Source organism: Rhinoderma darwinii, chromosome 1 (assembly GCF_050947455.1).
Source record: "Rhinoderma darwinii isolate aRhiDar2 chromosome 1, aRhiDar2.hap1, whole genome shotgun sequence".
NCBI lineage: Eukaryota > Metazoa > Chordata > Amphibia > Anura > Rhinodermatidae > Rhinoderma > Rhinoderma darwinii.
The window spans coordinates 659,579,575-659,606,588 of NC_134687.1; the positions used below are offsets into that span (position 1 = coordinate 659,579,575).

Consider the following 27,014-nt stretch of genomic DNA (forward strand, 5'->3'; position numbering starts at 1 on the left):
CACATAGATACATTATATCATATATTATACAGTGTATGACACATAGTGCAGACAAACAGCGGTGTTACCATAGCAACCAATCACAATCATATATTATAGAATCTGTATGATCAGCACATAGATACATTATATCATATATTATACAGTGTATGACACATAGCGCAGACAAGCAGCGGTGTTACCATAGCAACCAATCACAGTCATATATTATAGAATCTGTATGATCAGCACATAGATACATTATATCATATATTATACAGTGTTTGACACATAGTGCAGACAAGCAGCGGTGTTACCATAGCAACCAATCACAATCATATATTATAGAATCTGTATGATCAGCACATAGATACATTATATCATATATTATACAGTGTATGACACATAGTGCAGACAAGCAGCGGTGTTACCATAGCGACCAATCACAATCATATATTATAGAATCTGTATGATCAGCACATAGATACATTATATCATATATTATACAGTGTTTGACACATAGTGCAGACAAGCAGCGGTGTTACCATAGCAACCAATCACAATCATATATTATAGAATCTGTATGATCAGCAAATAGATACATTATATCATATATTATACAGTGTGTGACACATAGTGCAGACAAGCAGCGGTGTTACCATAGCAACCAATCACAGTCATATATTATAGAATCTGTATGATCAGCACATAGATACATTATATCATATATTATACAGTGTGTATGACACATAGTGTAGACAAGCAGCGGTGTTACCATAGCAACCAATCACAATCATATATTATAGAATCTGTATGATCAGCACATAGATACATTATATCATATATTATACAGTGTATGACACACAGTGCAGACAAACAGCGGTGTTACAATAGCAACCAATCACAATCATATATTATAGAATCTGTATGATCAGCACATAGATACATTATATCATATATTATACAGTGTATGACACATAGTGCAGACAAGCTGCCGTGTTACCATAGCAACCAATCACAATCATATATTATAGAATCTGTATGATCAGCACATAGATACATTATATCATATATTATACAGTGTATGACACATAGTGCAGACAAGCAGCGGTGTTACCATAGCAACCAATCACAATCATATATTATAGAATCTGTATGATCAGCACATAGATACATTATATAATATACTATACAGTGTATGACACATAGTGCAGACAAGCAGCGGTGTTACCATAGCAACCAATCACAGTCTTATGTTATAGAATCTGTATGATCAGCACATAGATACATTATATCATATATTATACAGTGTATGACACATAGTGCAGACAAGCAGCGGTGTTACCATAGCAACCAATCACAATCATATATTATAGAATCTGTATGATCAGCACATAGATACATTATATCATATATTATACAGTGTATGACACATAGTGCAGACAAGCAGCGGTGTTACCATAGCAACCAATCACAATCATATATTATAGAATCTGTATGATCAGCACATAGATACATTATATCATATATTATACAGTGTGTGACACATAGTGCAGACAAGCAGCAGTGTTACCATAGCAACCAATCACAGTCATATATTATAGAATCTGTATGATCAGCACGTAGATACATTATATCATATATTATACAGTGTGTGACACATAGTGCAGACAAGCAGCGGTGTTACCATAGCAACCAATCACAATCATATATTATAGAATCTGTATGATCAGCACATAGATACATTATATCATATATTATACAGTGTATGACACATAGTGCAGACAAGCTGCAGTGTTACCATAGCAACCAATCACAATCATATATTATAGAATCTGTATGATCAGCACATAGATACATTATATCATATATTATACAGTGTGTGACACATAGTGCAGACAAGCAGCGGTGTTACCATAGCAACCAATCACAATCATATATTATAGAATCTGTATGATCAGCACATAGATACATTATATCATATATTATACAGTGTGTGACACATAGTGCAGACAAGCAGCGGTGTTACCATAGCAACCAATCACAGTCATATATTATAGAATCTGTATGATCAGCACATAGATACATTATATCATATATTATACAGTGTATGACACATAGCGCAGACAAGCAGCGGTGTTACCATAGCAACCAATCACAATCATATATTATAGAATCTGTATGATCAGCACATAGATACATTATATCATATATTATACAGTGTGTGACACATAGTGCAGACAAGCAGCGGTGTTACCATAGCAACCAATCACAATCATATATTATAGAATCTGTATGATCAGCACATAGATACATTATATCATATATTATACAGTGTATGACACATAGCGCAGACAAACAGCGGTGTTACCATAGCAACCAATCACAATCATATAGTATAGAATCTGTATGATCAGCACATAGATACATTATATCATATATTATACAGTGTGTATGACACATAGTGCAGACAAGCAGCGGTGTTACCATAGCAACCAATCACAATCATATATTATAGAATCTGTATGATCAGCACATAGATACATTATATCATATATTATACAGTGTGTGACACATAGCGCAGACAAGCAGCGGTGTTACCATAGCAACCAATCACAATCATATATTATAGAATCTGTATGATCAGCACATAGATACATTATATCATATATTATACAGTGTATGACACATAGTGCAGACAAACAGCGGTGTTACCATAGCAACCAATCACAGTCATATATTATAGAATCTGTATGATCAGCACATAGATACATTATATCATATATTATACAGTGTATGACACAGTGCAGACAAACAGCGGTGTTACCATAGCAACCAATCACAGTCATATATTATAGAATCTGTATGATCAGCACATAGATACATTATATCATATATTATACAGTGTATAACACATAGCGCAGACAAGCAGCGGTGTTACCATAGCAACCAATCAATCATATATTATAGAATCTGTATGATCAGCACATAGATACATTATATCATATATTATACAGTGTGTATGACACATAGTGCAGAAACGCAGCGGTGTTACCATAGCAACCAATCACAGTCATATATTATAGAATCTGTATGATCAGCACGTAGATACATTATATCATATATTATACAGTGTGTAACACATAGTGCAGACAAACAGTGGTGTTACCATAGCAACCAATCACAGTCATATATTATAGAATCTGTATGATCAGCACGTAGATACATTATATCATATATTATACAGTGTGTGACACATAGTGCAGACAAGCAGCGGTGTTACCATAGCAACCAATCACAATCATATATTATAGAATCTGTATGATCAGCACATAGATACATTATATCATATATTATACAGTGTATGACACATAGTGCAGACAAGCAGCGGTGTTACCATAGCAACCAATCACAATCATATATTATAGAATCTGTATGATCAGCACATAGATACATTATATCATATATTATACAGTGTATGACACATAGCACAGACAAGCAGCGGTGTTACCATAGCGACCAATCACAATCATATATTATAGCATCTGTATGATCAGCACATAGATACATTATATCATATATTATACAGTGTATGACACATAGTGTAGACAAGCTGCAGTGTTACCATAGCAACCAATCACAGTCATATATTATAGAATCTGTATGATCAGCACATAGATACATTATATCATATATTATACAGTGTGTGACACATAGTGCAGACAAACAGCAGTGTTACCATAGCAACCAATCACAGTCATATATTATAGAATCTGTATGATCAGCACATAGATACATTATATAATATATTATACAGTGTATGACACATAGTGCAGACAAGCAGCGGTGTTACCATAGCAACCAATCACAATCATATATTATAGAATCTGTATGATCAGCACATAGATACATTATATCATATATTATACAGTGTATGACACATAGTGCAGACAAACAGTGGTGTTACCATAGCGACCAATCACAGTCGTATATTATAGAATCTGTATGATCAGCACATAGATACATTATATCATATATTATACAGTGTATGACAAATAGTGCAGACAGACAGCAGTGTTACCATAGCAACCAATCACAATCATATATTATAGAATCTGTATGATCAGCACATAGATACATTATATCATATATTATACAGTGTATGACACATAGTGCAGACAAGCAGCGGTGTTACCATAGCAACCAATCACAATCATATATTATAGAATCTGTATGATCAGCACATAGATACATTATATCATATATTATACAGTGTATGACACATAGCGCAGACAAGCAGCGGTGTTACCATAGCAACCAATCACAATCATATATTATAGAATCTGTATGATCAGCACATAGATACATTATATCATATATTATACACTGTATGACACATAGTGCAGACAAACAGCGGTGTTACCATAGCAACCAATCACAATCATATATTATAGAATCTGTATGATCAGCACATAGATACATTATATCATATACTATACAGTGTATGACACATAGTGCAGACAAGCAGCGGTGTTACCATAGCAACCAATCACAATCATATATTATAGAATCTGTATGATCAGCACATAGATACATTATATCATATATTATACAGTGTGTGACACATAGTGCAGACAAGCAGCGGTGTTACCATAGCAACCAATCACAATCATATATTATAGAATCTGTATGATCAGCACATAGATACATTATATCATATATTATACAGTGTGTATGACACATAGTGCAGACAAATAGCGGTGTTACCATAGCAACCAATCACAATCATATATTATAGAATCTGTATGATCAGCACATAGATACATTATATCATATATTATACAGTGTGTGACACATAGTGCAGACAAGCAGCAGTGTTACCATAGCAACCAATCACAATCATATATTATAGAATGTGTATGATCAGCACATAGATACATTATATCATATATTATACAGTGTGTGACACATAGTGCAGACAAGCAGCGGTGTTACCATAGCAACCAATCACAATCATATATTATAGAATCTGTATGATCAGCACATAGATACATTATATCATATATTATACACTGTATGACACATAGTGCAGACAAACAGCGGTGTTACCATAGCAACCAATCACAATCATATATTATAGAATCTGTATGATCAGCACATAGATACATTATATCATATACTATACAGTGTATGACACATAGTGCAGACAAGCAGCGGTGTTACCATAGCAACCAATCACAATCATATATTATAGAATCTGTATGATCAGCACATAGATACATTATATCATATATTATACAGTGTGTATGACACATAGTGCAGACAAGCAGCAGTGTTACCATAGCAACCAATCACAATCATATATTATAGAATGTGTATGATCAGCACATAGATACATTATATCATATATTATACAGTGTGTGACACATAGTGCAGACAAGCAGCGGTGTTACCATAGCAACCAATCACAATCATATATTATAGAATCTGTATGATCAGCACATAGATACATTATATCATATATTATACAGTGTGTAACACATAGTGCAGACAAACAGCGGTGTTACCATAGCAACCAATCACAATCATATATTATAGAATCTGTATGATCAACACATAGATACATTATATCATATATTATACAGTGTATGACACATAGTGCAGACAAGCAGCGGTGTTACCATAGCGACCAATCACAATCATATATTATAGAATCTGTATGATCAGCACATAGATACATTATATCATATATTATACAGTGTATGACACATAGCGCAGACAAACAGCGGTGTTACCATAGCAACCAATCACAGTCATATATTATAGAATCTGTATGATCAGCACATAGATACATTATATCATATATTATACAGTGTATGACACATAGTGCAGACAAGCAGCGGTGTTACCATAGCAACCAATCACAATCATATATTATAGAATCTGTATGATCAGCACATAGATACATCATATCATATATTATACAGTGTGTAACACATAGTGCAGACAAACAGCGGTGTTACCATAGCAACCAATCACAATCATATATTATAGAATCTGTATGATCAGCACATAGATACATTATATCATATATTATACAGTGTATGACACATAGTGCAGACAAGCAGCGGTGTTACCATAGCAACCAATCACAATCATATATTATAGAATCTGTATGATCAGCACATAGATACATTATATCATATATTATACCGTGTATGACACATAGTGCAGACAAGCAGCGGTGTTACCATAGCAACCAATCACAATCATATATTATAGAATCTGTATGATCAGCACATAGATACATTATATCATATATTATACACTGTATGACACATAGTGCAGACAAGCAGCGGTGTTACCATAGCAACCAATCACAGTCATATATTATAGAATCTGTATGATCAGCACATAGATACATTATATCATATATTATACAGTGTATGACACATAGTGCAGACAAGCAGCGGTGTTACCATAGCAACCAATCACAGTCATATATTATAGAATCTGTATGATCAGCACATAGATACATTATATCATATATTATACAGTGTATGACACATAGTGCAGACAAGCAGCGGTGTTACCATAGCAACCAATCACAGTCATATATTATAGAATCTGTATGATCAGCACATAGATACATTATATCATATATTATACAGTGTGTATGACACATAGTGTAGACAAGCAGCGGTGTTACCATAGCAACCAATCACAATCATATATTATAGAATCTGTATGATCAGCACATAGATACATTATATCATATATTATACAGTGTGTATGACACATAGTGCAGACAAGCAGCGGTGTTACCATAGCAACCAATCACAGTCATATATTATAGAATCTGTATGATCAGCACATAGATACATTATATCATATATTATACAGTGTATGACAAATAGTGCAGACAAGCAGCGGTGTTACCATAGCAACCAATCACAATCATATATTATAGAATCTGTATGATCAGCACATAGATACATTATATCATATATTATACAGTGTATGACACATAGTGCAGACAAGCAGCGGTGTTACCATAGCGACCAATCACAATCATATATTATAGAATCTGTATGATCAGCACATAGATACATTATATCATATATTATACAGTGTGTATGACACATAGTGCAGACAAGCAGCCGTGTTACCATAGCAACCAATCACAGTCATATATTATAGAATCTGTATGATCAGCACATAGATACATTATATCATATATTATACAGTGTATGACACATAGTGCAGACAAGCAGCGGTGTTACCATAGCAACCAATCACAGTCATATATTATAGAATCTGTATGATCAGCACATAGATACATTATATCATATATTATACAGTGTATGACAAATAGTGCAGACAAACAGCGGTGTTACCATAGCAACCAATCACAATCATATGTTATAGAATCTGTATGATCAGCAGATAGATACATTATATCATATATTATACAGTGTATGACACATAGTGCAGACAAGCAGCGGTGTTACCATAGCGACCAATCACAATCATATATTATAGAATCTGTATGATCAGCACATAGATACATTATATCATATATTATACAGTGTGTGACACATAGTACAGACAAACAGCGGTGTTACCATAGCAACCAATCACAATCATATATTATAGAATCTGTATGATCAGCACATAGATACATTATATCATATATTATACAGTGTATGACACATAGCGCAGACAAACAGCGGTGTTACCATAGCAACCAATCACAGTCATATATTATAGAATCTGTATGATCAGCACATAGATACATTATATCATATATTATACAGTGTGTGACACATAGTGCAGACAAGCAGCGGTGTTACCATAGCAACCAATCACAATCATATATTATAGAATCTGTATGATCAGCACATAGATACATTATATCATATATTATACAGTGTGTGACACATAGTGCAGACAAACAGCGGTGTTACCATAGCAACCAATCACAATCATATATTATAGAATCTGTATGATCAACACATAGATACATTATATCATATATTATACAGTGTGTGACACATAGTGCAGACAAACAGCGGTGTTACCATAGCAACCAATCACAATCATATATTATAGAATCTGTATGATCAGCACATAGATACATTATATCATATATTATACAGTGTGTATGACACATAGTGTAGACAAGCAGCGGTGTTACCATAGCAACCAATCACAATCATATATTATAGAATCTGTATGATCAGCACATAGATACATTATATCATATATTATACAGTGTATGACACATAGTACAGACAAACAGCGGTGTTACCATAGCAACCAATCACAATCATATATTATAGAATCTGTATGATCAGCACATAGATACATTATATCATATATTATACAGTGTATGACACATAGTGCAGACAAGCAGCGGTGTTACCATAGCAACCAATCACAATCATATATTATAGAATCTGTATGATCAGCACATAGATACATTATATCATATATTATACAGTGTGTATGACAAATAGTGCAGACAAACAGCGGTGTTACCATAGCAACCAATCACAGCCATATATTATAGAATCTGTATGATCAGCACATAGATACATTATATCATATATTATACAGTGTGTGACACATAGTGCAGACAAGCAGCGGTGTTACCATAGCAACCAATCACAATCATATATTATAGAATCTGTATGATCAGCACATAGATACATTATATCATATATTATACAGTGTGTATGACAAATAGTGCAGACAAACAGCGGTGTTACCATAGCAACCAATCACAATCATATATTATAGAATCTGTATGATCAGCACATAGATACATTATATCATATATTATACAGTGTGTGACAAATAGTGCAAACAGCGGTGTTACCATAGCAACCAATCACAGTCATATATTATAGAATCTGTATGATCAGCACATAGATACATTATATCATATATTATACAGTGTATGACACATAGTGCAGACAAGCAGCGGTGTTACCATAGCAACCAATCACAGCCATATATTATAGAATCTGTATGATCAGCACATAGATACATTATATCATATATTATACAGTGTGTATGACACATAGCGCAGACAAGCAGCGGTGTTACCATAGCAACCAATCACAGTCATATATTATAGAATCTGTATGATCAGCACATAGATACATTATATCATATATTATACAGTGTTTGACACATAGTGCAGACAAGCAGCGGTGTTACCATAGCAACCAATCACAATCATATATTATAGAATCTGTATGATCAGCACATAGATACATTATATCATATATTATACAGTGTATGACACATAGTGCAGACAAGCAGCGGTGTTACCATAGCAACCAATCACAGTCATATATTATAGAATCTGTATGATCAGCACATAGATACATTATATCATATATTATACAGTGTATGACACATAGTGCAGACAAGCTGCAGTGTTACCATAGCAACCAATCACAGTCATATATTATAGAATCTGTATGATCAGCACATAGATACATTATATCATATATTATACAGTGTGTATGACACATAGTGCAGACAAGCAGCGGTGTTACCATAGCGACCAATCACAATCATATATTATAGAATCTGTATGATCAGCACATAGATACATTATATCATATATTATACAGTGTTTGACACATAGTGCAGACAAGCAGCGGTGTTACCATAGCAACCAATCACAATCATATATTATAGAATCTGTATGATCAGCACATAGATACATTATATCATATATTATACAGTGTTTGACACATAGTGCAGACAAGCAGCGGTGTTACCATAGCAACCAATCACAATCATATATTATAGAATCTGTATGATCAGCAAATAGATACATTATATCATATATTATACAGTGTGTGACACATAGTGCAGACAAGCAGCGGTGTTACCATAGCAACCAATCACAGTCATATATTATAGAATCTGTATGATCAGCACATAGATACATTATATCATATATTATACAGTGTGTATGACACATAGTGTAGACAAGCAGCGGTGTTACCATAGCAACCAATCACAATCATATATTATAGAATCTGTATGATCAGCACATAGATACATTATATCATATATTATACAGTGTATGACACACAGTGCAGACAAACAGCGGTGTTACCATAGCAACCAATCACAATCATATATTATAGAATCTGTATGATAAGCACATAGATACATTATATCATATATTATACAGTGTGTATGACAAATAGTGCAGACAAGCAGCGGTGTTACCATAGCAACCAATCACAGTCATATATTATAGAATCTGTATGATCAGCACATAGATACATTATATCATATATTATACAGTGTATGACACATAGTGCAGACAAACAGCGGTGTTACCATAGCAACCAATCACAGTCATATATTATAGAATCTGTATGATCAGCACATAGATACATTATATCATATATTATACAGTGTATGACACATAGTGCAGACAAGCAGCTGTGTTACCATAGCAACCAATCACAGTCATATATTATAGAATCTGTATGATCAGCACATAGATACATTATATCATATATTATACAGTGTATGACACATAGTGCAGACAAGCAGCGGTGTTACCATAGCAACCAATCACAGTCATATATTATAGAATCTGTATGATCAGCACATAGATACATTATATCATATATTATACAGTGTATGACACATAGTGCAGACAAGCAGCGGTGTTACCATAGCAACCAATCACAGTCATATATTATAGAATCTGTATGATCAGCACGTAGATACATTATATCATATATTATACAGTGTGTGACACATAGTGCAGACAAGCAGCCATGTTACCATAGCAACCAATCACAGTCATATATTATAGAATCTGTATGATCAGCACATAGATACATTATATCATATATTATACAGTGTATGACACATAGTGCAGACAAACAGCGGTGTTACCATAGCAACCAATCACAGTCATATATTATAGAATCTGTATGATCAGCACATAGATACATTATATCATATATTATACAGTGTGTGACACATAGTGCAGACAAACAGCGGTGTTACCATAGCAACCAATCACAGTCATATATTATAGAATCTGTATGATCAGCACATAGATACATTATATCATATATTATACAGTGTATGACACATAGTGCAGACAAGCTGCCGTGTTACCATAGCAACCAATCACAATCATATATTATAGAATCTGTATGATCAGCACATAGATACATTATATCATATATTATACAGTGTATGACACATAGCGCAGACAAGCAGCGGTGTTACCATAGCAACCAATCACAGTCTTATGTTATAGAATCTGTATGATCAGCACATAGATACATTATATCATATATTATACAGTGTATGACACATAGTGCAGACAAGCAGCGGTGTTACCATAGCAACCAATCACAATCATATATTATAGAATCTGTATGATCAGCACATAGATACATTATATCATATATTATACAGTGTATGACACATAGTGCAGACAAGCAGCGGTGTTACCATAGCAACCAATCACAATCATATATTATAGAATCTGTATGATCAGCACATAGATACATTATATCATATATTATACAGTGTATGACACATAGTGCAGACAAGCAGCGGTGTTACCATAGCAACCAATCACAATCATATATTATAGAATCTGTATGATCAGCACATAGATACATTATATCATATATTATACAGTGTGTGACACATAGTGCAGACAAGCAGCGGTGTTACCATAGCAACCAATCACAATCATATATTATAGAATCTGTATGATCAGCACATAGATATATTATATCATATATTATACAGTGTATGACACAGTGCAGACAAACAGCGGTGTTACCATAGCAACCAATCACAGTCATATATTATAGAATCTGTATGATCAGCACATAGATACATTATATCATATATTATACAGTGTATAACACATAGCGCAGACAAGCAGCGGTGTTACCATAGCAACCAATCAATCATATATTATAGAATCTGTATGATCAGCACATAGATACATTATATCATATATTATACAGTGTGTATGACACATAGTGCAGACAAGCAGCGGTGTTACCATAGCAACCAATCACAATCATATATTATAGAATCTGTATGATCAGCACATAGATACATTATATCATATATTATACACTGTATGACACATAGTGCAGACAAGCAGCGGTGTTACCATAGCAACCAATCACAATCATATATTATAGAATCTGTATGATCAGCACATAGATACATTATATCATATATTATACAGTGTGTATGACACATAGTGCAGACAAGCAGCGGTGTTACCATAGCAACCAATCACAGTCATATATTATAGAATCTGTATGATCAGCACGTAGATACATTATATCATATATTATACAGTGTGTAACACATAGTGCAGACAAACAGTGGTGTTACCATAGCAACCAATCACAGTCATATATTATAGAATCTGTATGATCAGCACGTAGATACATTATATCATATATTATACAGTGTGTGACACATAGTGCAGACAAGCAGCGGTGTTACCATAGCAACCAATCACAGTCATATATTATAGAATCTGTATGATCAGCACATAGATACATTATATCATATATTATACAGTGTATGACACATAGTGCAGACAAGCAGCGGTGTTACCATAGCAACCAATCACAGTCATATATTATAGAATCTGTATGATCAGCACATAGATTCATTATATCAGATATTATACAGTGTGTATGACACATAGTGTAGACAAGCAGCGGTGTTACCATAGCAACCAATCACAATCATATATTATAGAATCTGTATGATCAGCACATAGATACATTATATCATATATTATACAGTGTGTGACACATAGTGCAGACAAACAGCGGTGTTACCATAGCAACAAATCACAGTCATATATTATAGAATCTGTATGATCAGCACATAGATACATTATATCATATATTATACAGTGTATGACACATAGCGCAGACAAGCAGCGGTGTTACCATAGCAACCAATCACAGTCATATATTATAGAATCTGTATGATCAGCACATAGATACATTATATCATATATTATACAGTGTGTATGACAAATAGTGCAGACAAACAGCCATGTTACCATAGCAACCAATCACAGTCATATATTATAGAATCTGTATGATCAGCACATAGATACATTATATCATATATTATACAGTGTGTATGACACATAGTGCAGACAAGCAGCCGTGTTACCATAGCAACCAATCACAGTCATATATTATAGAATCTGTATGATCAGCACATAGATACATTATATCATATATTATACAGTGTATGACACATAGTGCAGACAAGCAGCTGTGTTACCATAGCAACCAATCACAATCATATATTATAGAATCTGTATGATCAGCACATAGATACATTATATCATATATTATACAGTGTGTATGACAAATAGTGCAGACAAGCAGCGGTGTTACCATAGCAACCAATCACAGTCATATATTATAGAATCTGTATGATCAGCACATAGATACATTATATCATATATTATACAGTGTGTATGACACATAGTGCAGACAAGCAGCGGTGTTACCATAGCAACCAATCACAATCATATATTATAGAATCTGTATGATCAGCACATAGATACATTATATCATATATTATACAGTGTATGACACATAGCACAGACAAGCAGCGGTGTTACCATAGCAACCAATCACAGTCTTATATTATAGAATCTGTATGATCAGCACATAGATACATTATATCATATATTATACAGTGTATAACACATAGTGCAGACAAACAGCGGTGTTACCATAGCAACCAATCACAATCATATATTATAGAATCTGTATGATCAGCACATAGATACATTATATCATATATTATACAGTGTGTATGACACATAGTGCAGACAAGCAGAGGTGTTACCATAGCAACCAATCACAATCATATATTATAGAATCTGTATGATCGGCACATAGATACATTATATCATATATTATACAGTGTATGACACATAGTGCAGACAAGCAGCGGTGTTACCATAGCAACCAATCACAATCATATATTATAGAATCTGTATGATCAGCACATAGATACATTATATCATATATTATACAGTGTGTGACACATAGTGCAGACAAGCAGCGGTGTTACCATAGCGACCAATCACAATCATATATTATAGAATCTGTATGATCAGCACATAGATACATTATATCATATATTATACAGTGTATGACACATAGTGCAGACAAGCAGCGGTGTTACCATAGCAACCAATCAAAATCATATATTATAGAATCTGTATGATCAGCACATAGATACATTATATCATATATTATACAGTGTATGACACATAGTGCAGACAAACAGCGGTGTTACCATAGCAACCAATCACAATCATATATTATAGAATCTGTATGATCAGCACATAGATACATTATATCATATATTATACAGTGTATGACACATAGTGCAGACAAGCAGCGGTGTTACCATAGCAACCAATCACAATCATATAGTATAGAATCTGTATGATCAGCACATAGATACATTATATCATATATTATACAGTGTGTGACACATAGTGCAGACAAGCTGCAGTGTTACCATAGCAACCAATCACAATCATATATTATAGAATCTGTATGATCAGCGCATAGATACATTATATCATATATTATACAGTGTGTGACACATAGTGCAGACAAGCAGCGGTGTTACCATAGCAACCAATCACAGTCATATATTATAGAATCTGTATGATCAGCACATAGATACATTATATCATATATTATACAGTGTATGACACATAGTGCAGACAAGCAGCGGTGTTACCATAGCAACCAATCACAGTCATATATTATAGAATCTGTATGATCAGCACATAGATACATTATATCATATATTATACAGTGTATGACACATAGTGCAGACAAGCAGCGGTGTTACCATAGCAACCAATCACAATCATATATTATAGAATCTGTATGATCGGCACATAGATACATTATATCATATATTATACAGTGTGTATGACACATAGTGCAGACAAACAGCGGTGTTACCATAGCAACCAATCACAGTCATATATTATAGAATCTGTATGATCAGCACATAGATACATTATATAATATACTATACAGTGTATGACACATAGTGCAGACAGACAGCAGTGTTACCATAGCAACCAATCACAATCATATATTATAGAATCTGTATGATCAGCACATAGATACATTATATCATATATTATACAGTGTATGACACATAGTGCAGACAAGCAGCGGTGTTACCATAGCAACCAATCACAATCATATATTATAGAATCTGTATGATCAGCACATAGATACATTATATCATATATTATACAGTGTATGACACATAGTGCAGACAAACAGCGGTGTTACCATAGCAACCAATCACAATCATATATTATAGAATCTGTATGATCAGCACGTAGATACATTATATCATATATTATACAGTGTATGACACATAGTGCAGACAAGCAGCGGTGTTACCATAGCAACCAATCACAGTCATATATTATAGAATCTGTATGATCAGCACATAGATACATTATATCATATATTATACAGTGTATGACACATAGTGCAGACAAGCAGCGGTGTTACCATAGCAACCAATCACAATCATATATTATAGAATCTGTATGATCAGCACATAGATACATTATATAATATACTATACAGTGTATGACACATAGTGCAGACAAGCAGCGGTGTTACCATAGCGACCAATCACAATCATATATTATAGAATCTGTATGATCAGCACATAGATACATTATATCATATATTATACAGTGTATGACACATAGTGCAGACAAGCAGCAGTGTTACCATAGCAACCAATCACAATCATATATTATAGAATCTGTATGATCAGCACGTAGATACATTATATCATATATTATACAGTGTATGACACATAGTGCAGACAAGCAGCGGTGTTACCATAGCAACTAATCACAATCATATATTATAGAATCTGTATGATCAGCACATAGATACATTATATCATATATTATACAGTGTATGACACATAGTGCAGACAGCGGTGTTACCATAGCAACCAATCACAATCATATATTATAGAATCTGTATGATCAGCACATAGATACATTATATCATATTATACAGTGTGTGACACATAGTGCAGACAAGCAGCAGTGTTACCATAGCAACCAATCACAATCATATATTATAGAATCTGTATGATCAGCACATAGATACATTATATCATATATTATACAGTGTGTATGACACATAGTGCAGACAAGCAGCGGTGTTACCATAGCAACCAATCACAATCATATATTATAGAATCTGTATGATCAGCGCATAGATACATTATATCATATATTATACAGTGTGTGTGACACATAGTGCAGACAAACAGCGGTGTTACCATAGCAACCAATCACAATCATATATTATAGAATCTGTATGATCAGCACATAGATACATTATATCATATATTATACAGTGTATGACACATAGTACAGACAAGCAGCGGTGTTACCATAGCAACCAATCACAGTCATATATTATAGAATCTGTATGATCAGCACGTAGATACATTATATCATATATTATACAGTGTGTAACACATAGTGCAGACAAGCAGCGGTGTTACCATAGCAACCAATCACAGTCATATATTATACAGTGTATGACAAATAGTGCAGACAAACAGCGGTGTTACCATAGCAACCAATCACAATCATATATTATAGAATCTGTATGATCAGCACATAGATACATTATATCATATATTATACAGTGTGTGTGACACATAGTGCAGACAAGCAGCCGTGTTACCATAGCAACCAATCACAATCATATATTATAGAATCTGTATGATCAGCACATAGATACATTATATCATATATTATACAGTGTATGACACATAGTGCAGACAAGCAGCGGTGTTACCATAGCAACCAATCACAATCATATATTATAGAATCTGTATGATCAGCACATAGATACATTATATCATATATTATACAGTGTGTGACACATAGTGCAGACAAGCAGCGGTGTTACCATAGCAACCAATCACAGTCATATATTATAGAATCTGTATGATCAGCACATAGATACATTATATCATATATTATACAGTGTATGACACATAGTGCAGACAAGCAGCGGTGTTACCATAGCAACCAATCACAATCATATATTATAGAATCTGTATGATCAGCACATAGATACATTACATCATATATTATACAGTGTATGACACATAGCGCAGACAAACAGCGGTGTTACCATAGCAACCAATCACAATCATATATTATAGAATCTGTATGATCAGCACATAGATACATTATATCATATATTATACAGTGTGTGACACATAGTGCAGACAAGCAGCAGTGTTACCATAGCAACCAATCACAGTCATATATTATAGAATCTGTATGATCAGCACATAGATACATTATATCATATATTATACAGTGTATGACACATAGTGCAGACAAGCAGCAGTGTTACCATAGCAACCAATCACAATCATATATTATAGAATCTGTATGATCAGCACATAGATACATTATATCATATATTATACAGTGTATGACACATAGTGCAGACAAGCAGCGGTGTTACCATAGCAACCAATCACAATCATATATTATAGAATCTGTATGATCAGCACATAGATACATTATATCATATATTATACAGTGTGTGACACATAGTGCAGACAAGCAGCGGTGTTACCATAGCAACCAATCACAGCCATATATTATAGAATCTGTATGATCAGCACATAGATACATTATATCATATATTATACAGTGTGTATGACACATAGTGCAGACAAGCAGCGGTGTTACCATAGCAACCAATCACAATCATATATTATAGAATCTGTATGATCAGCACATAGATACATTATATCATATATTATACAGTGTGTATGACACATAGCGCAGACAAGCAGCGGTGTTACCATAGCAACCAATCACAGTCATATATTATAGAATCTGTATGATCAGCACATAGATACATTATATCATATATTATACCGTGTATGACACATAGTGCAGACAAGCAGCGGTGTTACCATAGCAACCAATCACAATCATATATTATAGAATCTGTATGATCAGCACATAGATACATTATATCATATATTATACCGTGTATGACACATAGTGCAGACAAGCAGCGGTGTTACCATAGCAACCAATCACAATCATATATTATAGAATCTGTATGATCAGCACATAGATACATTATATCATATATTATACAGTGTGTATGACACATAGTACAGACAAACAGCGGTGTTACCATAGCAACCAATCACAATCATATATTATAGAATCTGTATGATCAGCACATAGATACATTATATCATATATTATACAGTGTGTATGACACATAGTGCAGACAAACAGTGGTGTTACCATAGCAACCAATCACAATCATATATTATAGAATCTGTATGATCAGCACATAGATACATTATATCATATATTATACAGTGTGTGACACATAGCGCAGACAAACAGCGGTGTTACCATAGCAACCAATCACAGTCATATATTATAGAATCTGTATGATCAGCACATAGATACATTATATCATATATTATACAGTGTATGACACATAGTGCAGACAAGCAGCGGTGTTACCATAGCAACCAATCACAGTCATATATTATAGAATCTGTATGATCAGCACATAGATACATTATATCATATATTATACAGTGTATGACACATAGTGCAGACAAGCAGCGGTGTTACCATAGCAACCAATCACAATCATATATTATAGAATCTGTATGATCAGCACATAGATACATTATATCATATATTATACAGTGTATGACACATAGTGCAGACAGCGGTGTTACCATAGCAACCAATCACAATCATATATTATAGAATCTGTATGATCAGCACATAGATACATTATATCATATATTATACAGTGTGTGACACATAGTGCAGACAAGCAGCGGTGTTACCATAGCAACCAATCACAATCATATATTATAGAATCTGTATGATCAGCACATAGATACATTATATCATATATTATACAGTGTATGACACATAGTGCAGACAGCGGTGTTACCATAGCAACCAATCACAGTCATATATTATAGAATCTGTATGATCAGCACATAGATACATTATATCATATATTATACAGTGTATGACACATAGTGCAGACAAGCAGCGGTGTTACCATAGCAACCAATCACAATCATATATTATAGAATCTGTATGATCAGCACATAGATACATTATATCATATATTATACAGTGTATGACACATAGTGCAGACAAGCAGCGCTGTTACCATAGCAACCAATCACAATCATATATTATAGAATCTGTATGATCAGCACATAGATACATTATATCATATATTATACAGTGTGTATGACACATAGTGCAGACAAACAGTGGTGTTACCATAGCAACCAATCACAATCATATATTATAGAAACTGTATGATCAGCACGTAGATACATTATATCATATATTATACAGTGTATGACACATAGTGCAGACAAGCAGCGGTGTTACCATAGCAACCAATCACAATCATATATTATAGAATCTGTATGATCAGCACATAGATACATTATATCATATATTATACAGTTTATGACACATAGTGCAGACAAACAGCAGTGTTACCATAGCAACCAATCACAATCATATATTATACAGGTATAAGAGCAGAGAACTACAACTCCCAGCATGTCCAGACTGTTATTATGTGATATCAGAGGACATTACAGGAGTTATAAGAGGAGAGAACTACAACTCCCAGCATGTCCAGGCTGTTATTATGTGATATCAGAGGACATTACAGGGGGAGGTATAAGAGGAGAGAACTACAACTCCCAGCATGTCCAGACTGTTATTATGGGATATCAGAGGACCTTACAGGGAGGAGATATAAGAGGAGAGGACTACAATTCCCAGCATGTCCAGACTGTTATTATGGGATATCAGAGGACATTACAGGGAGGAGGTATAAGTGGAGAGGACTACAACTCCCAGCATGTCCAGACTGTTATTATGCGATATCAGAGGACATTACAGGGAGGAGGTATAAGAGGAGAGGACTACAACTCCCAGCATGTCCAGACTGTTATTATGTGATATCAGAGAACATTACAGGGAGGAGGTATAAGAGGAGAGGACTACAACTCCCAGCATGTCCAGACTGTTATTATGTGATATAAGAGGACATTACAGGAGGAGGTATAAGAGGAGAGGACTACAACTCCCAGCATGTCCAGGCTGTTATTATGTGATATCAGAGGACATTACAGGGAGGAGGTATAAGAGGAGAGAACTACAACTTCCAGCAAGTCCAGACTGTTATTATGTGATATCAGAGGACATTACAGGGAGGGGTATAAGAGTAGAGTACTACAACTCCCAGCATGTCCAGACTGTTATTATGGGATATCAGAGGACATTACAGGGAGGGGTATAAGAGTAGAGTACTACAACTCCCAGCATGTCCAGACTGTTATTATGGGATATCAGAGTACATTACAGGAGGAGGTATAAGAGGAGAGAACTACAACTCCCAGCATGTCCAGACTGTTATTATGGGATATCAGAGGACATTACAGGGAGGAGGTATAAGAGGAGAGAACTACAACTCCCAGCATGTCCAGACTATTATTATGTGATATCAGAGTACATTACAGGGAGGAGGTATAAGAGGAGAGAACTACAACTCCCAGGATGTCCAGACTGTTATTATGTGATATCAGAGGACATTACAGGGAGGAGGTATAAGAGGAGAGGACTACAACTCCCAGCATGTCCAGGCTGTTATTATGGTATATCAGAGGACATTACAGGGAGGAGGTACAGAGGAGAGAACTACAACTCCCAGCATGTCCAGACTGTTATTATGGGATATGAGAGGACATTACAGGGAGGAGGTATAAGAGGAGAGAACTACAACTCCCAGCATGTCCAGACTGTTATAATGGGATATCAGAGGACATTACAGGGAGGAGGTATAAGAGGAGAGAACTACAACTCCCAGCATGTCCAAACTGTTATTATGTAATATCAGAGGACATTACAGGGAGGAGGTATAAGAGGAGAGAACTACAACTCCCAGCATGTCCAAACTGTTATTATGTGATATCAGAGGACATTACAGGGAGGAGGAATAAGAGGAGAGAACTACAACTCCCAGCATGTCCAGGCTATTATTATGTGATATCAAAGGACATTACAGGGATGAGGTATAAGAGGAGAGAACTACAACTCCCAGCATATCCAGACTGTTATTATGTGATATCAGAGGACATTACAGGGAGGAGGTATAAGAGGAGAGAACTATAACTCCCAGCATGTCCAGACTGTTATTATGTAATATCAGAGGAAATTACAGGGAGGAGTATAAGAGGAGAGGACTACAACTCCCAGCATGTCCAGACTGTTATTATGGGATATCAGAGGACATTACAGGGAGGAGGTATAAGAGGAGAGAACTACAACTCCCAGCATGTCCCGACTATTATTATGTGATATCAGATGACATTACAGGAGGAGTATAAGAGGAGAGAACTACAACTCCCAGCATGTCCAGGCTGTTATTATGTGATATCAGAGGACATTACAGGAGGAGGTATAAGAGGAGAGAACTACAACTCCCAGCATGTCCAGACTGTTATTATGGGATATCAGAGGACATTACAGGGAGGAGGTATAAGAGGAGAGAACTACAACTCCCAGCATGTCCACACTGTTATTATGTGATATCAGAGGACATTACAGGGAGGATGTATAAGAGGAGAGAACTAGAACTCCCAGCATGTCCAGGCTGTTATGTGATATAAGAGGACATTACAGGGAGGGGTATAAGAGGAGAGAACTACAACTCCCAGCATGTTAGGCTGTTATTATGCGCTATAACGTCACGTGATAATCACTTCTCCACACATCACAGTAGTCCCGCCCCCTCACATAGACCCGCCCGTTATGTCAGGTGATCAACATCACAGGTCCGTCATCCCTACGTCACCTGCCCACTAATCAGCTCCGCCCCTTCTGCATTGGTCACATGGTGGAGACGTCATCATATGTCCGTCATCCCCCACTTCTCCTCCCCGCTCATAAGCCCCGCCCCTTCAACGGTCTTCATTACCCCCTCATGTCACGTGATCATCAGCACACGTTCTTCACCACTTCCCTGCACTTCTAAGCTCCGCCCCCTGATGCTGCGGTCAAGTGATTCTGATATCACAGGTCCTTGATCCACTTCTCCTCCACTGATAAACTCCGCCCCTCCTGCCCCGGTCACGTGGTGGTGCCGTCATCACAGGTCCTTTAGCTATTGCCGTGTATGAGGTAGAGAGCAGCGCTGGTCGGGTGTTCTCTCTGTTATCAGTCACCCCTGTATGAGTGTGTATACAGAGAGCTGTCAATCATTGCGTGACCCCGCCCACTGGACTCCTAGCAGGGATTTAACCCCTCCAGTGCCGTCCTCTTTTTGGTAAGTTCTTATTTCTGGTCTTTGTAGTGGTCGGATGTTTTGTGGGACGAGTCGTATTTTGTAATGACGTAATATTAGGGTCACGACCTCCCAACTTTCACATAGCGTAAAGACGGACAACCGATGCGGCGCGCGTAAGCCACACCTCTAATCCAGCCCAATCTCCGCCCATACACACCCGATTCACCCCACACAGTAAATTGTCCCCATACAGTCTAATGCCCCATACAGTATAATGCCTCCTTACAGTATAATGCCTCCATACAGTATAATGCCCCCATACAGTATAATGCCCCCATACAGTATAATGCCCCATACAGTATAATGTCCCCATACAGTATAATGTCCCCATACAGTATAATGTCCCCATACAGTACAATGCCACCATACAGTATAATGCCCCCACACAGTATAATGCCCCATACAGTATAATGCCCCCACACAGTAAATTGTCCCCATACAGTCTAATGCCCCATACAGTATAATGCCTCCTTACAGTATAATGCCTCCATACAGTATAATGCCCCCATACAGTATAATGCCCCCATACAGTATAATGCCCCATACAGTATAATGTCCCCATACAGTATAATGTCCCCATACAGTATAATGCCCCCATACAGTATAATGCCACCATACAGTATAATGCCCCCACACAGTAAATTGTCCCCATACAGTCTAATGCCCCATACAGTATAATGTCCCATACAGTATAATGCCTCCATACAGTATAATGCTACCATACAGTATAATGCCCCCATACAGTATAATGCCCCATACAGTATAATGCCCCCATACAGTATAATGCCCCCATACAGTATAATGCCCCCATACAGTATAATGCCCCATACAGTATAATGCCCCATACAGTATAATGTCCCCATATCTGCCCCGTACAGTATAATACCCCCATACAGTATAATACCCCCATACAGTATAATGCCCCCATACAGTATAATGCCCCCATACAGTATAATGCCCCCATACAGTATAATGCCCCATACAGTATAATGCCCCATACAGTATAATGTCCCCATATCTGCCCCCGTACAGTATAATACCCCCATACAGTATAATGCCTCCATACAGTATAATGCCCCCATACAGTATAATGCCCCCATACAGTATAATGCCTCCATACAGTATAATGCCCCATACAGTATAATGTCCCCATACAGTATAATGTCCCCATATCTGCCCCCGTACAGTATAATACCCCCATACAGTATAATACCCCCATACAGTATAATGCCTCCATACAGTATAATGCCTCCATACAGTATAATGCCCCATACAGTATAATGCCCCCATACAGTATAATGCCCCCATACAGTATAATGCCCCCATACAGTATAATACCCCCATACAGTGTAATGCCCCATACAGTATAATGCCCCCATACAGTATAATGCCCCCATACAGTATAATGCCCCCATACAGTATAATGCCCCATACAGTATAATGTCCCCATACAGTATAATGCCCCCCACTTGTATAATGTCCCCATACAGTATAATGTCCCCATACAGTATAATGCTCCCATACAGTATAATGTCCCCATACAGTATAATGCCTCCATACAGTATAATGCCCCCATACAGTATAATGCCCCATACAGTATAATGTCCCCATACAGTATAATGCCCCCATACAGTATAATACCCCCATACAGTATAATGTCCCCATACAGTATAATGTCCCATACAGTATAATATCCCATACAGTATAATGCCCCCATACAGTATAATGCCCCCATACAGTATAATGCCCTCATACAGTATAATACCCCATACAGTATAATGTTCCCCATACAGTATAATGCTCCCATATAGTATAATTGCCCCATACAGTATAATATCCCATACAGTATAATGCTCCCATATAGTATAATACCCCATACAGTATAATATCCCATACAGTATAATGCTCCCATATAGTATAATGCCCCCATACAGTATAATACCCCATACAGTATAATGTCCCCATACAGTATAATGCCCCCATACAGTATAATGTCCTCATACAGTATAATGCCCCCATACAGTATAATGTCCCCATACAGTATAATGTCCCCATACAGTATAATGCCCCATACAGTATAATGCTCCCATACAGTATAATGCCCCCATACAGTATAATGTCCCCATATCTGCCCCCATACAGTATAATACCCCCATACAGTATAATGCCCCCATACAGTATAATGCCCCATACAGTATAATGCCCCATACAGTATATGCCCCATACAGTATAATGTCCCCATACAGTATAATACCCCCATACAGTATAATGCTCCCATATAGTATAATGCCCCATACAGTATATAATGCCCCCATACAGTATAATACCCCATACAGTATAATGTCCCATACAGTATAATGCCCCCATACAGTATAATGTCCTCATACAGTATAATGCCCTATACCAGTATAATGTCCCCATACAGTATAATGCCCCCATACAGTATAATGCCCCCCTACAGTATAATGTCCCCATACAGTATAATGCCCCCATACAGTATAATACCCCATACAGTATATGTCCCCATACAGTATAATGCCCCCATACAGTATAATGTCCTCATACAGTATAATGCTCCCATACAGTATAATGTCCCCATACAGAATAATGCCCCATACAGTATAATGTCCCCATACAGTATAATGTCCCCATACAGTATAATGCCCCCATACAGTATAATGCCCCATACAGTATAATGCTCCCATACAGTATATGCCCCATACAGTATAATGTCCCCATATCTGCCCCCGTACAGTATAATGTCCCCATACAGTATAATGTCCCCATACAGTATAATGCCCCCATACAGTATAATGTCCCCATACAGTATAATGCCCCCATACAGTATAATACCCCATACAGTATAATGCCCCATACAGTATAATGTCCTCATACAGTAATAATGCTCCCATACAGTATAATGTCCCCATACAGAATAATGTCCCCATACAGTATAATGCCCCATACAGTATATTGCCCCCATACAGTATAATGTCCTCATACAGTATAATGCTCCCATACAGTATAATGTCCCCATACAGAATAATGCCCCATACAGTATAATGTCCCCATACAGTATAATGCCCCCATACAGTATAATGCCCCATACAGTATAATGCCCCCATACAGTATAATGTCCCATACAGTATAATGTCCCATACAGTATAATATCCCATACAGTATAATGGCCCATACAGTATAATGCCCCATACAGTATAATACCCCCATACAGTATAATGCCCCCATACAGTATAATGCCCCCATACAGTATAATGTCCCCATATCTGCCCCCGTACAGTATAATGTCCCCATACAGTATAATGCCCCCATATAGTATAATGCCTCCATACAGTATAATGCCCCATACAGTATAATGTCCCCCATACAGTATAATGCCCCCATACAGTATAATGCCCCCATACAGTATAATGCCCCCATACAGTATAATGCCCCCATACAGTATAATGTCCCATACAGTATAATGTCCCATACAGTATAATATCCCATACAGTATAATGGCCCATACAGTATAATGCCCCATACAGTATAATACCCCCATACAGTATAATGCCCCCATACAGTATAATGCCCCCATACAGTATAATGTCCCCATATCTGCCCCCGTACAGTATAATGTCCCCATACAGTATAATGCCCCCATATAGTATAATGCCTCCATACAGTATAATGCCCCATACAGTATAATGTCCCCATACAGTATAATGTCCCCATACAGTATAATACCCCCATACAGTATAATGCCGCCATACAGTATAATGTCCCATTACAGTATAATGTCCCATACAGTATAATGCCCCCATACAGTATAATGCCCCCATACAGTATAATGCCCCATACAGTATAATGCCCCCATACAGTATAATGCCCCCGTACAGTATAATGCCCCCATACAGTATAATGTCCCATACAGTATTAATGCCCCCATACAGTATAATGCCCCATACAGTATAATGCCTCCATACAGCATAATGCCCCATACAGTATAATATCCCCATACAGTATAATGCCCCGTACAGTATAATGTCCCCATACAATATAATGTCCCATACAGTATAATGCCGCTATACAGTATAATGCCCCATACAGTATATAATGCCCCATACAGTATAATGTCCCCATACAATATAATGTCCCCATACAGTATAATGCCCCGTACAGTATAATGCCCTCATACAGTATAATGCCCCCATACAATATAATGCCACCATACAGTATAATGCCCCATAACAATATAATGCCCCATACAGTATAATGCCCCCATACAGTATAATATCCCCATACAGTATAATGCCCCCATACAGTATAATGCTCCCATACAGTATAATGTCCCCATACAGTATAATGTCCCCATACAGTATAATGTCCCCATACAGTATAATACCCCCATACAGTATAATGCCCCCATACAGTATAATGCCCCCATACAGTATAATGTCCCATACAGTATAATCCCCCATACAGTATAAT

The 27,014-nt window shown here is 36.2% G+C and overlaps 2 protein-coding genes across 2 annotated transcripts in view; one reads left to right on the top strand and one right to left on the bottom strand.

Moving 5' to 3' along the window:
- LOC142664324 (uncharacterized) overlaps positions 1-27,014 on the bottom strand; it is a 251,955-nt gene that overhangs the window by 131,616 nt on the left and 93,325 nt on the right. The window lies entirely within an intron of this gene.
- LOC142664423 (uncharacterized) overlaps positions 22,348-27,014 on the top strand; it is a 39,515-nt gene continuing 34,848 nt past the window's right edge. The window contains exon 1 of the mRNA XM_075843494.1: positions 22,348-22,505. The gene's annotated coding sequence lies outside the window, so the exon portion shown is untranslated. The remainder of the gene's footprint in view (positions 22,506-27,014) is intronic.